This window comes from Carassius gibelio, chromosome A6 (assembly GCF_023724105.1).
Source record: "Carassius gibelio isolate Cgi1373 ecotype wild population from Czech Republic chromosome A6, carGib1.2-hapl.c, whole genome shotgun sequence".
Taxonomy (NCBI): Eukaryota; Metazoa; Chordata; class Actinopteri; order Cypriniformes; family Cyprinidae; genus Carassius; species Carassius gibelio.
This window is the reverse complement of record NC_068376.1, coordinates 11301978-11321635: the sequence shown is the minus strand read 5'-3', so window position 1 is coordinate 11321635 and position 19658 is coordinate 11301978. Positions and strand designations below refer to the sequence as shown.

The following is a 19658-nucleotide window of genomic DNA, read 5'->3' as shown; positions in this document are numbered from 1 at the left end:
CCATCTGGTCTGGATACGTACTGGATCCGGGTGACTGCAGTGACCCTCTGATCTGGATACAGACTGGATCTGGTGGCTACGGTGACCTCAGAATAAGAGAGAAACAGACTAATATTAGTGTAGATAGCATTCTGTTGGGGTTCGCTGTAGCAAGTACATCGAGTGTTATGGGAAGTGTTCCCGGTTCCGGCTTACCTAATTAATGCATCCTAAAAATCCTTTAACAGATTTGGATATTAAAAGCATATTAGTATGTTATGTGTACGCCAGGTTAAAGAGATGGGTCTTTAATCTAGATTTAAACTGCAAGAGTGTGTCTGCCTCCCGAACAATGTTAGGTAGGCTATTCCAGAGTTTAATCGCCAAACAAGAAAAGGATCTGCCACCCACAGATGATTTTGATATTCTAGGTATTATCAAATTGCCTGAGTTTTGAGAACGTAGCGCACGTAGAGGATTATAATGTAAAATGAGCTCATTCAAATACTGAGGTGCTAAACCATTCAGGGCTTTATAAGTAATAAGCAATATTTTAAAATCTATACGATGTTTGATAGAGAGCCAGTGCGGTGTTGACAGGACCGGGCTAATATGATCATACTTCCTGGTTCTAGTAAGAACTCTTGTTGCTGCATTTTGGACTAGCTGTAGTTTGTTTACTAAGCGTGCAGAGCAACCACCCAATAAAGCATTACAATACTCTAACTTTGAGGTCATGAATGCATGGATTAACATTCCTGCATTTGATATTGAGAGCATAGGCCGTAATTTAGATATATTTTTGAGATGGAAAAATGCAATTTTACAAATGCTAGAAACGTGGCTTTCTAAGGAAAGATTGCGATCAAATAGCACGCCTAGGTTCCTAACTGATGACGAAGAATTGACAGAGCAGCCATCAAGTCTTAGACAGTGTTCTAGGTTATTACATGCAGAGTTTTCTGTTTTTTTTTTTTTCTTCAGAATTTAGCAGTAAGAAATTACTTGTCATCCAGTTTTTTATATCGACTATGCATTCCATTAGTTTTTCAAATTGGTGTGTTTCACCGGGCCGTGAAGAAATATAAAGCTGAGGATCATCAGCATAACAGTGAAAGCTAACACCATGTTTCCTGATGATATCTCACAAGTGTAACATATAAAGCGTGAAGAGTAGCGGCCCTAGTATTGAGCCTTGAGGTACTCCATACTGCACTTGTGATCGATATGATACATCTTCATTCACTGCTACGAACTGATGGCAGTCATATAAGTATGATTTAAACCATGCTAATGCACTTCCATTAATGCCAACAAAGTGTTCAAGTCTATGCAAAAGAATGTTGTGGTCAATTGTTTCAAACGCAGCTCTAAGATCCAATAAAACTAATAGAGAGATACAACCACGATCAGATGATAAGAGCAGGTCATTTGTAACTCTAAGGAGAGCAGTCTCAGTACTATGATACGGTCTAAATCCTGACATATACAATTTTTTTCTCTAAGAAGGAATATAAATAATTGTGAGGATACCACCTTTTCTATTATCTTGGACAGAACAGGGAGATTCAAGATTGGTTTATAATTAACTAGTTCTTTGGGGTCAAGTTGTGGTTTTTTTGATGAGAGGCTTAATAACAGCCAGTTTGAAGGTTTTGGGGAAATATCCTAATGACAATGAGGAATTAATAATAGTCAGAAGAGGATCTATGACTTCTGGAAGCGCCTCTTTTAGGAGCTTAGATGGTATAGGGTCTAACATACATGTTGTTGTTTTAGATGATTTAACAAGTATACAATTCTTCCTCTGCTATAGTAGAGAATGAGTGGAACTGTTCCTCAGGGGGTCTATAGTGCACTGTCTGATGCGATACTGTAGCTGACGGCTGAATGGTTACAATTTTATCTCTAATAGTATCGATTTTAGAAGTAAAGTATTTCATAAAGTCATTACTGCTGTGATGTTGGGAAATGTCAACACTTGTTGAGGCTTTATTTTCCGTTAATTTAGCCACTTTATTGAATAAATACCTGGGGTTATGTTTGTTTTCTTCTAAAAGTGAAGAAAAGTAATCGGATCTAGCAGTTTTTAATGCTTTACAGTAGGATAGGTTACTTTCAAGCCAAGCAATACGAAATACCTCTAGTTTTGTTTCCTCCAGCTGCGCTCCATTTTTCGGGCTGCTCTCTTTAGGGTGCGAGTATGCTCATTATACCATCGTGTCATACAGTTTTCCTTAACCTTCCTTAAGCGTAAAGGAGCAACTGTATTTAAAATGCTAGAAAAGAGGGAGTCCATAGTTTCTGTTACATCATCAAGTTGTTCTGAGTTTTTGGATATGCTAAGGAATTTGGATACATCAGGAAGATAACTTAAAAAGCAGTCTTTTGTGGTAGAAGTGATGGTTCTTCCATACTTGTAAGAAGAAGTAGAATTTAAAAGTTTGCACAATACTAAACAATGATGTGAGATATCATCACTTGGCTGCATAATTTCAACACTATCAACATCAATTCCATGTGACAGTATTAAATCTAGAGTATGATTTCGACAATGCCCCACCCCACGTGGACTCCACAATATATTTCCCAGGGTGAGTAATAACACGATGCACTTAGATAAATAATAATAAACACAAGACTCAAATAATACTTTGTATTATAACAGTAAACATAACCATAATTATTCATCATATTATACAGTATGTGATTTATTCACTATCATTCCTGTTTTTGTATTACCAACTCACCCCCAAAACAAGCAACATTTAAGATAGTCCAGTTACAGCTGCATTCGCGCAGGAGCTACGCGGGAATTTTGGCTATACGCCAAAAAATATATAAACACAGATTCAACACTTGCATGCTGAGCTTTGCTCAGAATGTGTAAGAATGTCTTTTTACAGTGGTTTGAAAATACAAGTTAGACCGTGTTTGTTTGCAAATTGTGAGGAGGACATTTGTAGATTTTTTTTTACAAATGCAACACGATCTAAAAACAAATAATCACCCTCATGCACAGGAGGGTCTGGTTGTCAAGTACAAGTGATTGATTTCTATTTGTGAATCATGAAGAGTCCGTTTGTGGATTTTTTTTTTAATCTATTTGTAGATCTTGTCTTACATTTGCGGATCATGAGGAGTTTGTTTGCAGATTTGGAATCTATTTACAGATTGTGTTTTACATTTGTAGATTTTAATATTATTTATAGATCTTGTTTTGTGTTTACAAATTATAATATGGATTTTTGACTGTCTCTTCATTTTCAATGACTTTTGACTCATAGTCTCTTCATTTTCAATGGTTATGGCATTATTTTGTCACAACAGCACAACAATTCTGAAAACAAATGTGACACAATCTACAAACAGAACATGATCTTCATCTGCAAAAAAGTCACTTTACATTCATTCAAATTCTGGTTTTCAAGTACAAGTCACTGATTTCTATTTGTGAATCAGGACGTGTTTATTTGTGGATTTGTAATCTTTTTTAGATCATGCTTTATATTTGATGATCACAAAGAGTTTGTTTGAGGACTTTGTATCTATTTGTGGATCTTGTTTTACATTTGCGGTTCATGAGGACTTTGTTTGTAGATTATACAAAGATTGTAGATTTGTAGATTATGTTTTGTGTTTACAAGTTGTAATATATATTTGTGACTTTTAGTCTGTCAACTTTCAATAGTTTTGACATTAATTTACCCCCATAGGTGCGTCCGTTCAATCTCATCATCCTCCCTTGCAAAGCAGGACTCCACGTGGGAATAAGGGTCTGCAAGAACTGAATTTCGTTCCCTCCTTCAGCTCCTTCCCGCAGACACACCAACCTTAGGTTATTTTGTCAGGATTTATCTTTATAAAGAAAAAGCTTCTCCTGGAGTCCCTTTTAACATCCTTTCCAGTGAGTCCAATCGTGCTGTAATCGTCAAGATTTCCTCGCGAACAATTGTCAACATGCTTTTATGGCGCTCAGTTGCTTATCGAGCATTTCAGCAATGGTGTTGTGAAGGTGATCTAGTCTTTATACTTTTTCTTCTTAGTAGGGATAGATAATTCCGAAAAAAAAGTCAACTGAGGTAGAGCATTGATATTAAGCACCCATCACCATCCACTGCGCATGCCGACCATGAAATTTAATCTTAAACTTAGCGAACATGTTTGGAGAATTTGATGTTTCCCCATTCAAAGAGATAGGAGCTGCACTTGCATGCCTAAGAGTTATTTTAAAGATGGGCACTGAGTGACATGACTTGCCTTAAAGGGACTTTGGTGTATATGACTTTCGTAAGCGGTTCCAGGTGGATGATGCAGGATGTCGGTGTAACACATCTATTTGCTACAGAGAGCATTTATTCACACCCCAGAGCTGTGTGAGGCAATTTTTATTACGATGGATGTACTTTATTGGACTTCTTTTGGACTGTTGAACAAAAACATCCGCCCACTGCCACTATAAAGCTTGGAAGGACGAGGAATCTGATTAGATTCTAAATATCATATATGATGCCTCAAGGGGGTGTAAATCCTGGGCTAATTTACATTTTTGGGTGAATTTATCCCTTTAATGCTAATGCTAATGGACTGTTGGAATGTCACAGAGATATGAACAAGCTCTGTTGTCACTCATATCAGCTTCACAGACAGCGGGGTAGCATTGGAAAAGCATGTTTTATCATAGTGTAAGCAGCTTTGCTGCGATTGACTGATGAAGCTGTGGAATGAAAACCCATATGATATTTAGTCAATGGTTGTTTATTATGTGCATATTTAGTAAACGTTAGAAATGTTGATTTTTTCATAAAATATATGGTAAATTCACTTACCTCGCAATAAATGCCTCCCACAAAGCATCGTTAATGTAACTGTCTGAAATATTCCCTCCACATGTCCAAATTGTTTGACCCCGCCTCTGCTTCAATTTTACTGGTTGAATTTGTAAGCCAATCATTTTCCATTGTGCCCACAGAATATTTTGGAATAAGTAAAACTCCCATCTGGTTTAAATTTAGACTATTTCAAATTAGGAGCAGATCACAAATACTGGTTATGTACTAATTTAGATATTTGATAATTTTAAATATCCCAAACTTATTCATTCATCAGGGATCTGAATTTAATTTTGAGTCTTTCAATAAGTGTTTACATGGATCTCACGATCAGAAACTCCTCAGTCTGATTTTAGTCAGAGGGCTCCGTATCAATTGCAAAAGCACAAAATTTTAAGCAGACAGTACATGATCCACTATCCCCAAATGTTCTGCTGTTTCCTACCCTTGGCTGTAAATGAGGGTTAGGTTAGTGCAGGGTTAGGCAAGTTCGGTCCTAGAGAGCCGCAGTCCTGCACAGTTCAGCTCCAACCCTGAAAAAAAAAAACTCACCTGCCTGTATCTCAGTAATCCTGAATGGATTGATGAGCTTGTTCATGTGTGTTTGATTAGGGTTGAAGCTGAACTATGCAGGTCTGCGACTCTCTAGGATTGAACTTGTCTACCCCTGGGTTAGTGTTACAGTTGCATACATAACACACACATATCCACCCGATTACCACATCCTATGTTAATATCCCAAAATAAACACACACAGACATCAGATAAGGTTACATGTAAGCATTTATTGGACGTATCTGCACATATTACGTATCGTTGTTCGTTGCCCGTCTGTGTGGTGTAGCAATACAGGTTACCAGAAGCAAATGACAAACTCCGGTAAAAGCCAGGTTACACTGAATTCCCGCGTTGCTCCTGCGTGAATGCAGCTGTAACTGGACTATCTTAAATGTTGCTTGTTTTGTGGGTGAGTTGGTAATACAAAAACAGGAATGATAGTGAATAAATCACATATTGTATAATATGATGAATAATTATGGTTATGTTTACTGTTATAATACTAAGTATTATTTGAGTCTTGTGTTTATTATTATTTATCTAAGTGCATCGTGTTATTACTCACCCTGGGAAATATATTGTAGAGTCCACGTGGGGTGGGGCATTGGATAGTAGTCGAAGGCAAACATTGCAAGTGTCTTGTGTGTAATATCTTTTTGTAGAATGTTTTAACAGCGAAGCACTTTGTTGTATATATTTTTGTCTATTTTTACAGATATCACTTGCATTTTTGAAGTGCAATTGAGGTCCTGCCATCATTTCTTGTGACCAGTTTTCCATCACGCCTCGTCACAGTTGAGTAATACCTTTAAGCTGCTTTCTGCTTTCACTTAACAAATAGTGTAGCTTACTGTTAAATTTGGTAAAGTGTCAAAATGGTCCCTTCTATGTCTTCGCCCCAAACGTTTTCTCAATCCTTCAGAAGTGTTCACGGCCGTGGTAAGAAAAGGCATGACAGACACAAGATCGGAGTATACCTTCACTTGAAATCTTTATTGTTATACACTGAGTTTATATAGGATAAAATAAAGGTGGAATGATCTTTTTCAACCAATGAGATATGGATTACATATGTGTTGGATATCAGCCAAAACAACAAGTTATATATAACATACATGTGATCAGGAATAACTGTACATATAAGGAATAATACTGGCACCGAGCCTTTCAACTTTATGCAAAGGTTAGACTAAACTCATCAACCTGGGCCTAAATGGTCCCCCCACCAATCTTCACCGATTTACCTTTAGGTATTATCTGCGCATGTGCATATACATTTGGGTAAAGAGACATAAGACTAAAGCATAGAGAGAGAGAAGACACAGATGGGAGGAGGGAGACAAGGAGAGGGATGTTAGAAGACAAAGAAAAGACGAAACACGTCATATGTAGGAAAAACAGGAAACACCTGTGGAAGAGGACGAGTAAGAAGGGAGGAGGATTGCAAAGAGGCAAACTCCCATTCATCCAGGATCTTTCAATTTGCTCTATCCTGGCCATAGATTTGAGGTAACATCATCCTCCAAATAATCATAATGATTTCAGGAAAGTATCCCAGCTATCTTCAAATGGTGAAATGCTATGTTGAATTACTCACACAATAAAAGTCACCATAAACAAAGCTAGCAAACACCAATCATATAAAATAATTACTAAGGAAATAGTCAATGTCAAAAATAATTATGTATATGTATGAGTATGAGTATGAGATGTCTAACAAAGGTAAAGAGAAGTCACAAACCATATTATTTTTTGATGGTAGAGTTGATTCAGTAATGAAATGTACTACAGGTTTTGTACCTTTGAATAAAGTCCTTGGGCTGCTACAACACTGCTCCCAAGCCAGCTCCAAAGTTGGGCACTCAACAACGCAGTGTAAGTTTATGTATAACTTAAAATTCTCTACAAAAGAAAACAACTCATTCACTTTTTTACAAATAAAACAAACATGGCACATAACACCGCTGAATAAGTAACCATTTCCAAACAATAAACTTCACAAAGTCTTCACAAGAGCATACACAGGCAAAAGATGAAATATAGAGAAACAAACTCACGGTTGAAAATAAAACAAAATTTTTCTCAAGCCAGGATCATTTGAGAACAGCAGATGCCATTAGGTAACACAAGCTGAACCAGAGATAGGGAGTTGAGAGTGTCTGTATTACTTACTGTACTATATGAGAAAGTGTAACGGTCAACTTGGATCACATGTGCCTTAATAACCAATCACATTACAGTGTTGATGTCATTTTATGAGTTGTGAGACACTCGACTGCTATTTACGGATACCATAGTAATGAATGACAAATGCCGTAAGCTGCATCTCACTTGTCAAAAAAGTCAATGACTTCTCTTAAAAAAACAGCAAAATAGTTAAATCCAAATGTATAGCATGGTGTAAAACACGATGGTGATTAGCTGATAGACTGACGATTCATTAAATGATAAACTGTTGTTTTTTTATTTTTCTAAAAAGCTGTTTATTCTGCCTAGTGAAGCCTCTTCTCCATTGACATCCATATAAAAAAAGACATATTGTCTCCTTTCTAGGGATGACTGACACAAAACTGACGTTTTGACATGGTGTCGAGATCCCGATCACGCAGATGTTTTGAAACATTGCACCAAAGTGTGATTTGAAACACCCATGTCACGTGACTAGGTTTCATAAGTATTTCGAGACGGCCATAGCCTACCTGACAAATCTGTGTTTGGTTGACAGAGTCGGGAACAAACCACACAATCGTACATCTGTCTAAACCTAACTCTCACAAAGTATAAAAGTGGAGTTAATGAAGCAGAACAATATTTTTAAATTATATGTAAAAATATCAGACATTGCAACTTGATGTCTTTAATTAATGTTCATTTTTCATTATCAAAATAACATTTATTCACAAAGAGTTAATTTAGCTGTCACAGGGATGTAACAACAGAATAATAATAACACAACATTTAAATGCTAATTATAATTACATGCATGCTTCAACCAGGATTTGAACCTAAGGTGACAGGCTCTGACATGCTAGTCAAGAACACTAACCACTTCCCTGGTGGATTGAGAAACTCAATATATATGTCATAATCTGTCGATTCGCTTAACTGATTAGTTGTCATGATTCACAGTAATATTTGAAAGTGTCCACTAAGTGTCACCATACCGACACAGGTTTTGAATTGTTTTGAAGCCTTGGCACATTTGCTTAGACTGTTTCAGTGTTTCTTTAAAGGGACATTAAGTAACTTTTTAGGTATTTTATTATCTAAAATCAATATTTTTATTCATAAATATGCCCTCAATGGTGTACAAATACCTATGCCAATGTTTAAACTAATCCTTGTAAATGAAGAATTTATTATCTTTATATACATGGGACGGGTAGGTCGACGGAGGCTTCCATGTAGTTCCGCCATCTTGCAAAACTATAATAGCAGAGAGGGACAAAAAGTACTAAGCTTACGCGTTTCCACAGCACGTTTTCGGTCAGAGCCAGAAACGCAGGTGCAGAGCAGTGAGAGGCGCTTGAAACTGCACCGGCAAGTTTAAAAGTCTGGATTGCATTCTTATTATGGACCATACATATGCCGCGCCACAGGAGAAGAAAACATAGTCGCCAAAACAGTAAAAAATAGAACGTAAAAGGAAACGTGACCGTAGATTACAGAAAACAAGAGTTAATGTCAGGGAAGCTTTTTCTAGGTGGAAAGAGCTAATGCTTGATAAAGATTTCAAAAGAGACGCTGAAGTGGCCAGTTTTCTTCTCGACAGGTAAGTCAGTGTTACAATCTATATTATAATATTTTTTTTATATCTAACAATGCATATAATTCAGAAAATATAACGAATAAATTAGACATAACTACTAATTACAATATTTCATGTTTTCCACAGTCAGTAATTCATACTGTAGCATTCGTTTGTTAGTAGTCATGTTGCAGTTTGTTTGAAATAACACACCTGTTCACCTGAAGGAAAACTCGACGAAGTGCTATTAGAAGACATCCTGTCAAAGCTTTTTGGTACATATCGCCTACCGTAGATGCAACGCGCTTTTGAAAAAGCGAGGCGCTGGAGAGCAAAATTAGTTTGAATGCAAAATACAATTTCACCACTAGATGGGAGTAATTCCTACTTAGTGTCCCTTTAAGCATCGCTCTACCCACCACTATTCCTTTCCTATGTGCTGGCAAACCAGAAGCGTTAGCATTATCCATTATGCATTTTTTTTTTGGATAAAGGTTGCAGGTTTGCCTTCTAGTAGCTTTGAGCTGAACTACTTATTATTCAAAATGTAGGTGTGCTGCTGGTGTCCCCTAGTGGCCGGGATGACCAAATGAAACAATAAACCATGTAACAAATCATGTAACAACTTTGTTAGAAGAGTTTATGATAAAACATGAAAAACTTTTATTTGTCAGTTAATAATGTATCATACAAATTAGACAACTAAGCAATGACAATACCATTCAGAAATGATAAATACATTACATCAGTTGCTTAAAGATGAATCTAACAGTGAAAGATGCATACCTGACAGCAGAAATACACAGGGCAGCACATGAGTGTTCTGGATGCAGATCTCCAGGTATTCACACACACTGTGCATGGGTTTTCATGTTACATAATCCCAAAATACTGATTTGCCACTTTACTTTAATATCCAGACCAGAACAAAGAAATCTTCAAATTAGTTGTTAAAACATAAAATATTAGCCAGCATCTTTGATCAGAGGGTCACACCTGACCAGAGATGGGAAAACATGCTCACCAGAGACCCTGAGGAAGACACACCCCTCAGGCACCACAACAGAACTCTTCTGATATTTTCAATCTTTCTCACAATATAAGAGACTGCTGTGAAATTGAGATTATTTTACCAATCGCACTTAAAGGATTAGTTAATTTACAAATTAAAATTTCCTGATAATTTACTCACCCCCATGTCATCCAAGATGTTTCAAGTTTAATTCAAGTTTAATTTACTTATATAGAGCCGTTGAAACAGTGGCAGCTGATCAGTGTGCTTTATAGCATCAGATAAAATAAATACAAGCAAAAAAAAAAAAAAAAAAAAAACTATCAACAGGATATCAAATGAAAAACTGATTAATTAAAAAATAAAAAATCATCAAGGGACATTAAAAGCAATGGAAAAATAATGAATTTTAAGTGAAGATTTAAAAATCGGTATCGTAGGAGCAGACCTGTTCCAGAGTTTAGGACCCTTGACTGCAAAGGCATGTTCACCTCACCTCAATGACAATAATGCAGATGTAATGTGAGTGGATTTATGGAGGCCCAATAAAAGTCTTACTGATGCATTTTGGACCAACTAAAGATGGGCCAGGGAAATAGTGTTCAATCCACAATAAAGAGAGTTACAGTAGTATAACCGTGAATATATATACATACATATATATATATATATATATATATATATATATATATATATATATATATATATATATATATATATATATATATATATATATATCATTTTGGAAAGAAGGCAGGTATGAAACAACAGGATCTAACCACTGAGTTCCCTTGTTTGTCAAGTTTCATCTTATTGTCAAGCAAAACACGTACATTTACGAGTTTTTTGGCTTGAAATGTGACACGGTGATCACTAACAAATATTGCAGGAATGCCACAGGGGGACCAACAAAAATAATTTACATTTTCTTTTCATTTAGATTAAGACAATTTAATGACACCCAGATTGTTATGTCCTCCATACACTCCATAAGAGGGCCCATGCAGGGAGATGTTACTTGAGCATTTAAGGGGCAAATAAATCTGGGTGTCATGAGAATAGCAAAGAAAATATACACTATGCTTTTGGAAAATATAGCCCAAAGGAAGCATACAGTATATAAAGAAAAAAGGGTAGGAGCTAGTATAGATCCTTGCAGGAACCCCCATGGGAGATTGGCAGCTGATGACATGAGATTGCCAAGGCGAACAGAGAATCCCCTGTCCTTTAAATAGGAACTAAACCAGCTGTTCCAGTCATGGCCATATAGGTCTTAAGACGGGCAATGAGAATCTCATGACCGATCATGTCAAATGCAGTAGTAAGATCTAACATCACCTATATTAAACCATCGCCCTGCCCTGGTAAGTTACCATATAAATATTGTTTAAAACCTTTAAAGGGATAGTTCACCCAAAAATCTAAATTATGTCATTAATAACTCACCCTCATGACGTTCCAAACCAGTAAGACATCAATTTATCTTCGGAACACAGTTTAAAGAAACACTCCGACTTTTTGGGACTTAAGCTTATTCACAGTATTCCCCAGAGTTAGATAAGTCCATACATACCTTTTTCATTTCTGTGCATTCTGTAAGTGTTATTTGAGGCACCCACTGCTAGCCTAGCTTAGCACAAAGACTGGATGTAAATGGATACTGTTAGCATAGTAATCCCAATAAGTGACAAAATAATGTAAACATTTTCCTATTTATATGTTGTGATCTGTATAATCACAGCGTGTACAAATAACAAGGCTATATGAGACCGAGACCATTTTTAATCGTATAAATGCTGGGAACTAGGCGTAGGAGCACAGCTAACGTTACTCGGGCGGAGTGGCTACTTGGGCGGAGTGATTAGCGCAGCACCCGAGACGCGCAGTGGTGAGGAGCAGTGTTCGCTCAGAGTTGGAGTAATAGAGTCAGCAATTACTAGATAGTACATTTATAGTGTACAATCATATCATGGGTGTTTGCTGTATTGTAAAGAGCTGCGACAATAAACAGGGGAGACCAGGTAATACTATGATGTTTCATAGAATTCCAACCAAAAACGCTGACCTGATGAATCGATGGCTACTTGTTCCAAACACACCTGTAAACACCATCACGAAGTATTTAGTTTGCTCTGACTATTTTGAAAAAAATGCAAGTTGCCACACGGACCATTAAACGTGTGCTAAAGGATACAGCAATCCAGACAGGACAAATTGGATCACCTGTTGCTGCGGTAAGTGTTCCGTTATGTTTTGAGATGACTAACATTAGCCATACTGTAACAGTGCCATGCTAATGTAATATAAAATTAGTAGTGACACTATTACGTGAATAGGGGCTCCGTGTATCCCCTTTATTGTTATTATTGTGTTGTCATGAACACACTGCTCGTGATCATTATAACAAAATCACTTACTTGGTGGACAGCTGACCATTAGGTTCACTCGGCATGGGGCGTTTCTTCCAGTTGATCTTGTCACAATGGGGAAAAAAAGCGACAACTGCCGGGTGTTTTAGGGCAGAGAAATCTTCCATGGTAGTGACGCAAATATTTTGATTGTCATCAAGCCTTGACATTGATGGCAATACCCGGTCCCATTCATTACAACAAAGGCACTCGGTTCTGTTGGCATAGATTGGCATGTTCCACATTTACAGCACCAGTCTGTGTTCGTTCTGATTCTCCCTTCGACATCTTGTCTTACAGCTTCCAAAGTCTGTAACTCCTCGTCTGTGCATTCTGGCTCAAAACTATATGGTTCTGGATCTTGGTTTGATACACAGTAAAATTCCTCCGAGTCTGACAATTCCTCAAAGTCAGCCATGATCAAGAGTCACATCTAGCTAGTCACTTGTTTTGTTTACGGAACCATCAACAGCGCGTCTCGTGTGCTGCGCTAATCACTCCGCCCAAGTAACCACTCCGCCCAAGTAACATTAGCTGTGCTCCTACGCCTAGTGAGAATATAGTTCCCAGTATTTATACGATTAAAAATGGCCTCTGTCTCATATAGCCTTGTTATTTGTACACGATGTGACTATACAGATCACAACATGTAAATAGGAAAATCTTTGCATTATTTTGTCACTTATTGGGATTACTATGCTAACAGTATCCATTTACATCCAGTCTTTGTGCTAAGCTAAGCTAGCGGTGGGTGCGTCAAATAACACTTACAGAACGCACAGAAATGAAAAAGGTATGTATGGACTTATCTAACTCTGGAGGATACTGTGAATAAGCTATAGTCCCAAAAAGTCGGAGTGTTCCTTTAAGATATTTTAGATTTAGTCCGAGAGCTCTCAGTCCCTCCATTGAAGCTGTGTGAATGGTATACTGTCCATGTCCAGAAAGGTAGGAAAAACATCTTCAAAGTAGTCAATGTGACATCAGAGGGTCAGTTAAAATATTTTGAAGCATCGAAAATACATTTTGGTCCAAAATTAGCAAAAACTACGACTTTATTCAGCATTGTCTTCTCTTCCGTGTCTGTTGTGAGAGAGTTCAAAACAAAGCAGTTTGTCATATCCAGTTTGTGAACGAATCATTCGATGAAACCGGATCTTTTTGAACCAGTTTACCAAATTGAACTGAATCGTTTTAAACGGTTCGCGTCTTCAATAAGCTCTACTCCACAAATTACTTAAGCTGTTTACTTTTTTAATGTGGTTGACACTCCCTCTGAGTTAAAACAAACCAATATCCCGGAGTAATTCATTTTCTCAAACAGTACACTGACTGAACTGCTGTGAAGAGAGAACTGAAGATGAACACAGAGCCGAGCCAGATAATGACTCTTTCACGAGTCAAGAACCGTTTCTGTCAGACAGGGGCGAAAATTTCATCTAAATGTTGGGGGGGACAATAAACATAACATTTCTCACGAGCAAGTTTTGAAGGGGACACCAATAAAACAAATAAAACAAAAGCAAAATTGTACTTAGGGATATGTGTACAGAGATGAAAGCCTTACTTACTTACTGTCTTCCTTTGTTCAAAAAGTGGATTCATTCAGTTAGGAAACACCTCCTCAGTGTGTTTCTCAAAGACGCAATAACTGTTACTGTTGTAGCTTAGTTTTCAACTTTTTTCGTTGGTGAAATAGAGCTAAAACGGGCAATATGGTGTCTAAAATCCAACTTCTTTTTTATACATTTTTTATACAAATCTAAATCACATTTGTTATGCTCATATCTGGAGAACAACTGCACTCTTAGTATGATGTTATATTAGATTAACTATATTAAATGAAATAAATGGCTCGTGGATTTTAAAATAGATGATGTTACTTTTCTCAGCACTCCTCAGTGCTGAAAGTGAACACTCGATGCTGATTGGTTCCCCTGGCCTCCCCTTCTATTTCACTTAGCGGTTCTAATTACATCAGCAGATTCGGCACATTCGCGATAGAAAAACGGAGCTTTCATGTAATGATATTACAACTTTGAAAATACAAACAAAAATATACACATTCTGAGACATTAACTAAAACGAATAGTAAATTTTATTTACATTAAATCTTGCTCATTTTCACCTCAAAATTTGGGGGAAACTGTGCCGCCACTGAAACCGACTAAATCAGAGTGAACAAAATGCGCACCCGCACTAGTCTAATTTAGCGTACAAAACTTGTATGCATGTACACTATGGGTATGTGTAAGATTTTATTAAACAAACTAGATAAACGGCTGTATAAAACATGGGTAAACGTTATAATCATACATCGGTGACAAAAGTAAATTGGTACACAATAATATTTTTTGGACATGATTTATTAATGACTCAGCATCATCTATATTAAAGAGGAAATAATCACGTCATCCAATATTTAATGTGAATAAAGTAAGCTTAACTAGTTCCACAACTACTAAAACATGATGTTTTCTCTTTTCTCGCACCGGAATGTATGTGTGTGTGTGTGTGTGTGTGTGTGTGTGTGTGTGTGTGTCGGTGGTGGTGAGGTAAAAGGCAGAGATGGGACCAAGTCACACATGTGCAAGTCTCAAGTAAGTCTCAAGTCTTAACCTTCAAGTCTCAAGTAAGTCCCAAGTATTTTTTTCTTGGGCAAGTCAAGTCAAGTCAAGTCACAAGCTATGTCAAGTCAAGTCCAAGTCAAGTCACCTTAATATTGTTATTTTACCTGCAGAATCTGATCTTAATAAAGTTAAAAGACAAGATATAAGTAACTGTCAGTAAATTAAAATAATTTGGATTTGCATTGTAAATACTCATGTTCAGTAAAATACATCATGGAATCAAACAAAATTGTAACTTCTTAAAATTATTTATTTTTCACTTCTGCCAATAGTGTTTGAAATGTTTTACATTTTCAACATGGAGTCCATAAAACAAATAACAGCTAAACATCCAACAGACTCCTCTCTGAACACCTCTCTCTCTCTCTCTCTCTCTCTCTCTCTCTCTCTCTCAAACACAGTTTACATACAACATTAAACTGTTACATTTCTCCTCTCTCTCTTTCACAAACACACACACTCTCTCTCTCTCTCTCTCTCTCTCTCTCTCTCTCTCTCTCTCTCTCTCTCTCTCTCACACACACACACACACTCTCTCTCTCTCAGTATAGAATATAAATATGACGTATTTTCAGTTGTTTCATACTTTTTTTGTTATGTACAGTACAGACCAAAAGTTTGGACACACCTTCTCATTCAAAGAGTTTTCTTTATTTTCATGACTATGAAAATTGTAGATTCACACTGAAGGCTTCAAAACTATGAATTAACACATGTGGAATTATATATGGAATTATATACATAACACAAAAGTGTGAAACAACCAAAAATATGTCATATTGTAGGTTCTTCAAAGTAGCCACCTTTTGCTTTGATTACTGCTTTGCACACTCTTGGCATTCTCTTGATGAGCTTCAAGAGGTAGTCACCTGAAATGGTCTTCAACAGTCTTGAAGGAGTTCCCCGAGAGATGCTTAGTACTTGTTGGCCCTTTTGCCTTCTGTCTGCGGTCCAGCTCACCCCTAAACCATCTCGATTGGGTTCAGGTCCGGTGACTGTGGAGGCCAGGTAATCTGGCACAGCACCCCATCACTCTCCTTCTTGCTCAAATAGCCCTTGATGCCTTCAGTGTGACTCGACAATTTTCATATTCATGAAAATAAAGAAAACTCTTTGAATGAGGTGTGTCCAAACTTTTGGTCTGTAGCCTACTGTACATAACAAAAACGTATGAAACAACTTAAAATATTTATATTCTGTACTGTATATATATATATATATATATATATATATATATATATATATATATATATATATATATATATATATATATGCACTTCTCATGATTGGGTAATCGCGGCAGCTACATTAGTTTTTCTGATTAATTGTTTTGCTCTATGAGAAAGAAAATGTAACAAAATATTCGGGGCTTATGCCTCCTTAGCCCAGCCCTAGCACCGCCCCTGGAATGCGTTTTTTTGACGGCCTGCTAGCGGATCATTAGGGGCCGTTCACATCACGTCTCATAATGGAAGCAACGCGCGCGTCGCACCGCATCGAGTTAAAAACATCTGAACTTTTCAGAATGCCGCAAGCGCACTGCGGGTCATGTGACAATAAATAACCAATCAGCTTCATCCTTTCCCGTATCAACGTTGAAAGCTCAGCTAAGATGAAGGAACAGCTGTTCATAGCTGTATATGGATTGCCATTTTGAAACGAATTTAGTAGCAGAGCTACTGCGAGCGATTTTTAGTGCTGCAAATCCATTTATACTTTGCTGAAATTTCCGCGTCTTCATTGAGAGAGAGCGTGTCATGGATGCTTAGCAACGACAGACGCCCCAGGAGCACTTCTGCCCGAGCGCTTTGGAAAGAAGGAGAAAGCGGCGCGACTAGCGTTTTCCACGCGTTTTTAGGCGCGAACTATTGAAGACAAAAGCGATGACCCTCGGTACCTCTCAGGCTGACATGTTGATGTGATATCTGATTTAAGTGGGCGTGGTGTGTGTAAGGTAGAGAGGGCATGACTGATGATAGTGTCCTGATCCAGTCACGACGCTATTCTCAGCCTGCGCTCCAGCTGAGTAATCAACTTTATTTAAAAAAATAATTTATATATTTTATATTCAAACTGAAAACATGATGTGATTAACACTCAAGTCATTCAAGTCATCGTGTCTCAAGTCAAGTCAAGTCCCGAGTCTTTAACTTCCAAGTCCGAGTCAAGTCTCAAGTCCTAAAAATAGCGACTCGAGTCGACTCGAGTCCAAGTCACCAAGTCACAAGTCCCCATGTCTGGTAAAAGGGGAGCGGGCAGTGGACCAAAGCACTGTGAAGCAAAGCAGGGGGAACTCGAGATGTTTAAAACTTTTCTGTTGCTCCGTTTGCATTTGTATTGTTTTACTACTTGTAAAATTTGTTTAACTATATATCATTATATTATTTACAATACGCATATTTCAATTATATTTTAGAGGGGGGCGACCCTCAGATGGGGGGTTCCGGACCCCCCCGACCCCCCCGCGATTTCCGCCTATGCTGTCAGATGTGTCCGATTCGAGAACCGAGGAGCTGATGATACTGCACATGTGTGAATCAGTGTGAAGCAAACCGACACACAAGAGTGTCTGAACCTAATTGATTCTTTTGGTGATTGATTCTGAACTGATTCTGTGCTAATGATATGAGCCCATGTAAACTGAAGGCTTGTATCAAGGGCAATCATCATCAATGACACCATTACGTAGAGCGCAAAAGAACCGGTGAACCGTTTTCTTCAACCGGTTTATTGAATCAAACTCTCAGAAAGAACTACTGGTGATCCGAAAACCGATGCAACCGGTTCTTGACTCATGAACAAGCAGTGTACTGTTTGAGTACATGAATTACTCCAGGATATTGGTTTGTTTTAACTCAGAGGGAGTGTCAGCCACATTAAACAAGTTAACAGCTTAAGTCATTTGTGGATTAATGCGTATTGGAGACACGAACCGTTTAAAACGATTCAGTTCAATTTGGTGAACTGGTTCAAAAAGAGCTGGTTACATCGAATGATTCGTTCGCGAACCGGATATGACAAACTGCTTTGTATTGAACTCTCTCACAACAGACACGGAAGAGAAAACAATGCTAAATAAAGTTGTAGTTTTTGCTTTTTTAGGACCAAAATGTATTTTTGATGCTTCAAAATATTCTAAAAGACTCACTGATGTCACATCAACTACTTTGATCATGTTTTTCTTACCTTTCTGGAAATGGACAGTATACTGTTCACACAGCTTCAGTGGAGGGACTGAGAGCTCTCGGACTAAATCTAAAATATCTTAAACTGTGTTCCGAAGATAAATGGAGGTCTTACTGGTTTGGAACGACATGAGGGTGAGTTATTAATGACATAATTTAAATTTTTGGGTGAACTATCCCTTTAATAAATCTGACCCGTGCTGTGAAATGTTCTAAAACTTAACTGAAATGTTTCATAGAGAGAATTTTGAAACAGAAAAGAGCGTAACTTTTTTTAAACAACTTTTTTCAAGAATTTTAGAAAGAAAAGGCAGTAATTTTGAAGGACCAACAGGGTCAAGATTTGGCTTCTTAAGAGATGTAACCACCTAAGCATGTTTAAGATCTGCTGGAACTGTATCCAAACTATACGATTTGTTGACAATCGCCAGTAGACTAGACCCCAAAATATCAAATAGTTTTTTTGTGTTTTTGTTTTTAATATGAGAGGGATCAAACGAGCAAAAAGTTGGTTTTATTTGAGCAATGATTTCTTGTAGGGCAAGCAATGAGATCAATGAGATTCAAATGAGATTCAAAACACTTCAGATAAGAGTGCCTGTGAGAGGTTTGGGAGTGTTAACATTTTGACAGTCTGAGGTCGCTGATCAGTGATCTTATTAATTAAAAATTTGAGCAAGTATTCAGGTGTTAAAGATTATACTGTTTGAACTTCTGCATGTGGATTGAGAACAGAGTCAATATTAGAAAAAAGAGTCTTAGGCTTATGACAATGACAATTTGATTAATAATGTCCAAATAATAATCACGTTTTGCTGCTTATTGGAAATTTGCAACCTGCAGAACTTCATATTTAACTTGAAGTTTAGACTTTCTCCATGTATGTTCTGCTTGTCTGCATTTCCCTCAAAAAAAGAAAGTACTTTTATTTATTTTTTTTACTTTAACTGATTTAAGTTTTAATGGAGCAGCAGATTCAAGGATGTAAGACAGGTGTAAATAAAAAGCACAAGATGATCATCCATGTACATATTATTAAGACAGTCATATCAGAGATGAGCAGATTATGTGGCAAAACCAGGTCTAACATATGACACTGAACTTGATTAGGGCCTTGTATGAGATCAAATGATTCGATCAGGTTTTAAAAGTCCTTAGACAAAGAGTCAGATCCAATGCTAATTTTAATATTTAAGTCCCAAAGAATTATCATAATCATCATATTTAATAAAGAGTTCACACATAAGGACTGCAAATTCCTCAATAAAATCCTTGGAAAGTTTCGGATGATGGTAGATCAAAGCCA

The 19658-nt window shown here is 37.2% G+C and overlaps 1 long non-coding RNA gene across 1 annotated transcript in view; it reads left to right on the top strand.

The window, feature by feature from the left end:
* The window catches only part of LOC128016231 (uncharacterized), a 241252-nt gene that overhangs the window by 109708 nt on the left and 111886 nt on the right, over positions 1 to 19658 (top strand). The gene's annotated exons all lie outside the window — the stretch shown is intronic.